General features: G+C 30.6%; 1 pseudogene across 1 annotated transcript; it reads right to left on the bottom strand.

The window, feature by feature from the left end:
* Positions 1-297: 297 nt before the first annotated feature.
* On the bottom strand, positions 298-4218 carry LOC104724371 (WAT1-related protein At5g40210-like; annotated as a pseudogene). The gene is made up of 7 exons (XR_015572637.1): positions 3895-4218; positions 3751-3816; positions 3310-3423; positions 1199-1391; positions 910-1070; positions 656-804; positions 298-553 (listed from the first exon to the last, which is right to left on the bottom strand). The product of XR_015572637.1 is annotated as a WAT1-related protein At5g40210-like (transcript).
* Positions 4219-6126: the final 1908 nt, after the last annotated feature.

The following is a 6126-nucleotide window of genomic DNA, read 5'->3' as shown; positions in this document are numbered from 1 at the left end:
TGTTTTCTTGTTCGTAAAGGATGCAACGAGGAAGAGAATCCCCATTGTCTTGGATCGCAAGAAGCTTTCTTGGAGCGTAAGTCATTTGCTATTTGATGAAGTTCTTGCTTCTTAGTAGCGATCTCCATCTTTTGCAGACACATATGAACGGGACCAGATCCCTTAACTGGAACCCTTGCGAGTATATATGTCAATGATCAACTAAGAGGGTCGTTCGATACCAGCCATCGATTTATTCTGAGACGATAGCCCTAGAGAGGAATCTGATGTATATATTTTGTAATGTATCATTATCAATTTCGAATCATTAATACTATGGATTAATGGTAAAAAGTTGTAAAATAGATGACACATATCATCAATCTTTCAAAAAATATCACTTATAAAAAAATTAAACTGAATATTAAATATTTGCTTTTAATAAACCAAGAGAGGAGCTTTATGTGAAGGAGACGACAACTCTATGGTTCCTAAAATGTCCACTTTGTCTTCCTTGGTTTTACCCCACAACACCATGTAAAATCCTATTGAGATAAATATTCCTCCTATCACACTGTGTAATCAAACAAACCAAAAAAGAGGAGAAGTGAGAAATAAGATTATGGACATAGTGAAACTAATATCATGAAGAAAAAGAGATAAGTTTGTGTTATACCTTCCAAGGTAGAGTGCCTCGCCGAGGAAAATGAAAGTTGATGCGGCTGCGATCAGTATAGATACCGGTTTGAACATTGACAAATACACAGGTCCCTTATGACTCACAGCCCACGAATGTATAACATAGTATCCCGAATTCAAGGTCCCCTATGAAAAATTGTTTATTCCATTTATCATCAAGACCAAGAAAAACCAACAAATATAATTAACAAACATCTAAAACCAAAAAGTAATGCAAAATTTTGTAAATACCGTTGCTACAACGCTAATCAAAGTTATGTCAAATCTTATGATCCATGCCTTGGGTCGTCCTTCTCAGCCAAAAGACTAACGAATGCACACACAACAGCGACGAAAACATTGTGCACGAGCGTCACAACGACCGCAGATGGGTACCGGCTCATTGTGTGAGCCTGTAATTAATCACCCGAATACCAGAGTAAACTAATTCAATGATATTCTTGATATAACATTATCTTGTAGCGAGAATGTGTTTTTTTTTTTTTTTTTAAGTGGAATAAAAATGTTTATGTGTATATACCATAACAAGGTAAGAGACGGAGACAAGGATGTATTGAAGAGCAAGAAGGCCACCGCCGATGACCCAATCGGAATGTGAAGACATTAACATTGGACCGTGGTAAAGAGTAACAACAAGTGCACCTATTATAGACACTATTGTCCCCAACACTTTGGCTATACTACTCTTTGTCTTAAGAGATATTTTCTCCATTCTCCACCAAAAAAAAGTGTGCAAGTTAATTAGTAAACGTTTCATACCTTATTAAAATCAATATTGAAATAGTTTTTGTTGTTATGATTTGATTGGTAAAGTTTCACTAGGTACCAACCCGTGTGGGATAAATCGATTTAAATAAAGTATTATGTGCAAAATTATTATTTGAGATTTAAGATTTATTTTGTGTAAAACAAAATATGTAAATAAAGTTTTTTTTGTTTATTCAAATTTGCGTTTACTTTCGGTAAAATTCGTTTTACCCGTAAAATATTTGAACTTGGAATAGAATTTTAAGGTGGTGTATAAATTTTTGATGTGTTTTTGTATTTCTAAAAATCAAATTCACATATTTTATGTTTAACATTATCATCTACATCACTATACCATTAAATAGATAAAAAATACTTTTTAGACTAATGGATTTAATTTAAACTAATCATAAGTTTAAAAATGCAATGAGAAAAATGTATAAAAGTGGTAAATAAATGAATAATTTTTTTTTGTTTGTGAAATGTAATTTATTGCTAAGAATTAAATATGTTATAAAAAATTGATAATTAAAATTTCTGGATTTTAATTTTTGATTAATTTTTTCATTTTTAAAAACTTATAGAAAAGAACATTATCTTTTATATGTCAATGATATACTTTCTCTGTCTCACAAAGATTGATGTTTTGGGATATTTTTTTGTCCCACAAAGATTGATGTTTTGTAAACTTCAAGAAGTAATCATTGAAAATATTTAAAATTTTTGAATTGTTATTAGTTTAAAATTAAATAATATATCTTTAGTCAAAGAAAAAATATATTTAAACTCATTAATTATTGTTTTCTTAAAATGTGTAAAATATTCTAAACATTAATCTTTGTGGGACAGCGGGAGTATTTATATAAACAATAATGAGGTGAGAGGAGAGGATTATAGATTTGTTTTTTTTATGATAAATTCAATGCCAAGAATTGTAAATAAGTAGATGTTTTGAAAATTATTTGATAAAAGTGTTTTGAGCTATGTAACGCTGACACATCAGTTTTTTTTTCAATTGTGCTTTTCTATTAATATATAGGAGATACCTTATTGTAATTTGCATTCCATGTTTCCACTGAGTGATGCTTTGTCAACACGTTTTCGGTAATATTAAAAAGGAACTTCTACACATTGTACAAATTTAATCTAATCCCGTGGACACAACGCAAATCTCGCGGCGAGAAACGTGCCCCTGATGTAACCATGATTGGAGAGATTATTTGGACTAACTTTGAGAATCAATAACTACATAGGCAACCAACCTTTATGAAACAGTTTAAAAAGCTAAATAATTTCAACTAACTATTTGGGATATTTAGGGGTAGGTCTGGGCATTCGAGTACCCGTTTGGGTTTGGTTCAAGTATTTCGGATTTTCGGGTTTAGAGGTATAAGACCCATTCGGGTATTTCTAGACTTCGGGTTCGGATCGGGTTCCGTTCGGGTATTTAAGGTTCGGATTCGGATTACCCAAAGTTCACAAAATTCAAAATCTTAGTATCTAATTTAGTCTAAATTATTTAATAATACGTAATATATATAAAATTTTAGAGTACTTTTTAAGTTTACTAAGAAATATTTAAATACTTCAAATTATGGAAAATATCTAAAAATCTTAATATTTTAGATACTTATATTATTGAAATTATAAATATTACTAATATATTACTACTATATATTAGTAATATCGGTATATTTGGATACCCGTTCAGATTTTGGTTCGGATCGGGTTTGGGTTCAGGTTTTCAGATTTAGAGATTTAGAACCTTTTCAGGTATTTTACAATTCGAATATGGGTTCGGATCGGATTTTTTAGATCGGATTCGGATCGGATCTTCGGATCCGGGTATTTTGCCCAGGCCTATTTAGGGGGAAAAGAGATTACCGGAAAATAACGGCGAGGATGAAGGTAAAAGCAGGATTGACATTGCTCATGGCCGAAGATAGAGTCGGCGAGCTGTATTTGATCCCATTGTCGCCTGCGATTTGAAACGCACTTCTGTTCTCTTTATGAAAACAAATTCAAATAAAATGAAAGTATGGGATGTTATTAATAAACAATATTTTTATAGAAAATTAAGAATTTATTTGAATACGTGTTATTTATGCATCGCTTTGTAGAGTATACAACACACTCGCACAAACACGGCTCAAGTATCAGATGCAAGAAGACAAGAACCATTGAAAAACTTAAATGAAATAGAAATCTTCTATATGCAATTCAAGAACCAACCAATAACTGGTTTTGAAACCTAGCTAGGAAGATGTATGAATTCAAATTGCTTCTAAATTTAGGATTACTAAATAAAATAAAAAGTATACTTACGCAATCAGACCAAGAATCCCCATGTTGCATAGGATTGAAAACGTCAACGGAGGGAGAGATCTTGTTCTGTAGAGATAAGGCTATATATAAGAGCAATTACTTATTAAAAACTTGAAACAGAGTGGTGAGAATGAGAAGTGGAACCTGAAGGAGAAGAAGGTAAGTGGAAGAAGAAGAAGAGATCCAAAAGTGTAAGAATACACAAGAACCACAAATGGGCTAAGTCCTTTGGAAGTTGCTGCTTTGACAAGAGTGTTTACTCCGACGTTAGAGAACTCCGTCGCAACCATTGCCGTCAAGATCCAGCCATCTATGTTGCATAACCTTCCCAGAGCCATTTTTAGGGTATGAATGGTAACCATTAAATGTAGTTTTGGAGGTGCGTTTTTTTTAAATATACTAAAGTCATCTTTCAACACATTTAAAACAAATTTGCGTTTTCTTAAAAAAAAAAAAAAAAAAATCGCAGATTTTGGGGAAAATTAACACAAGACCGCTTTTCTATACTAGAAGAGTCTGATATGTAGCGGTCCACTACAAATCCGCAATCAACAGTTATTTTTTTGATTTTTTTAAATTTAAATAAGCTATATATACGGATATGCATATCTCAAAAATCACAACAAATTTATCCCACTTTCCCTATTTTAACTCACTTCCCAAAAAGCACTCACAATTGAACCCAAAAAAAAAATTATTTCCTTGTTTATAACAATTAAATACTCCCTCTGTTCCAAAATATAGAATTGTTTGGCTAAAAGCACGCTTATTAAGGAAAATTTTAACACAAAATAACTCATTAATTGGACACATTAATTGACCACAAAAAAAGAAAAAAATAGAATGGATAATTAAGAATATTAAGAGATACGTTTTATTCCACTTAAATAGGGGTTGTTAACAAATTACAAGAAAAAAATTTCAGATGCCAGCCATATTTTTGTAAACACATAAAATTGTTTGACCAAAATTGTTTTAATACTTGCATAGAAATCTGAGAAAATTCTATATTTTGGAACAAAAAAAAAAGCTAAACAATTCTATATTTTGGAACAGAGGGAGAAATAGGTTATATAGCTTTTAAAACAATTCTATATTTTGCAATTTAAAAATTTGTTATAGTAGTAGTAGGTTATATATATTTCATTAATCTTTAAATAGATACATATATTTACTATAGATAGTGTTTATTAAATATTTAATTTAAAATAGTTCATAACATACAATAATATATAAATATACTAATTATTAATAAATTTATTTATAATATATAATCCGCACCGCTTTTCTTTTTTTTACCATTCACACAATTAATACTGAAGCGTAAATAGTTTTTCACCAATCAAATATCATTATGTACCGCTTATTTTGTATAAATTGCACTTGTCCTGCAAACCGCATATACCACAGTTCATACGTACCGCACTCAAAAACCGCTTTCCCCGCACAACCAAATAAGTAGCCACCATTCAAACCCTTAGTAGTACTTCTTTGCCTTCTTCTTCTCTCTCAAATTTTAGATTTTTATTAGTATTACATATATCATTATTTTGGTTTTTCTTAAATTTATTGGGGTCCTTATGAGAAAAGACCGGTGAAACAGTCCCCATCAGATTAATGATTAATGTCATCTTGTAATCATAGTTGGTTAAACATTTGTAGTGTCATCTTCAAATGCTTTAGATGTAAAATCATGGCACCTGTTTAAATGTGAAAATTGCAAGAGTAAATACTGTAATGTCATTTTTTCTTTGTTAAAGAACAAGAGAATTTATCACTAAATTTTCAAAATATCCACAACATAATGCTATCTTTTTTAAATCAAAAATAAAACATAATATCATCTTTCAACCTTTTTTTTGTGTATTCAATTATTTACTGATTAATATAGTGATTGATCAGATAGTTTCCTAGGAAGACTTTTTTTTTGTTAAAAAATAAATAAGTAGAAAGAACTGAAATCAAACAAAAGACACTGGAGTATTATATTAGTCCGTGTTAATAAAATGTATAATTAATTTAAAAGACGGAATTTGATGAAAATAATAATATACGTTTGGACATTTGGTGAGATAATCAATAAATTACAAAACCTATAACGCGTGACGTAAAATATAGATAGACAAGGATATATAGCGGACCATCTTCAAATGGTTACAAAATCAGTTAATGACTCCAAAGAGAGATAAAACTAATGTTTGTTTATAACCATGTAAAATATAGACAATAGACAAGGACATCTTCTTCTAATGGGTCCATATATAAGTATCCCACTTGCATCTACCAATACCATATCTTCATGGTAATGTTTTCATCTTCTTTGTTGTGATTAGCCAACAAAAGTGATTGCTCAAAAAGACTTGCTGTTTTGGTTGC

Source organism: Camelina sativa, chromosome 11 (genome assembly GCF_030686135.1).
Source record: "Camelina sativa cultivar CO46 ecotype springtype chromosome 11, ASM3068613v1".
Taxonomy (NCBI): Eukaryota; Viridiplantae; Streptophyta; class Magnoliopsida; order Brassicales; family Brassicaceae; genus Camelina; species Camelina sativa.
This window is presented reverse-complemented; position numbering and strand designations above follow the sequence as displayed.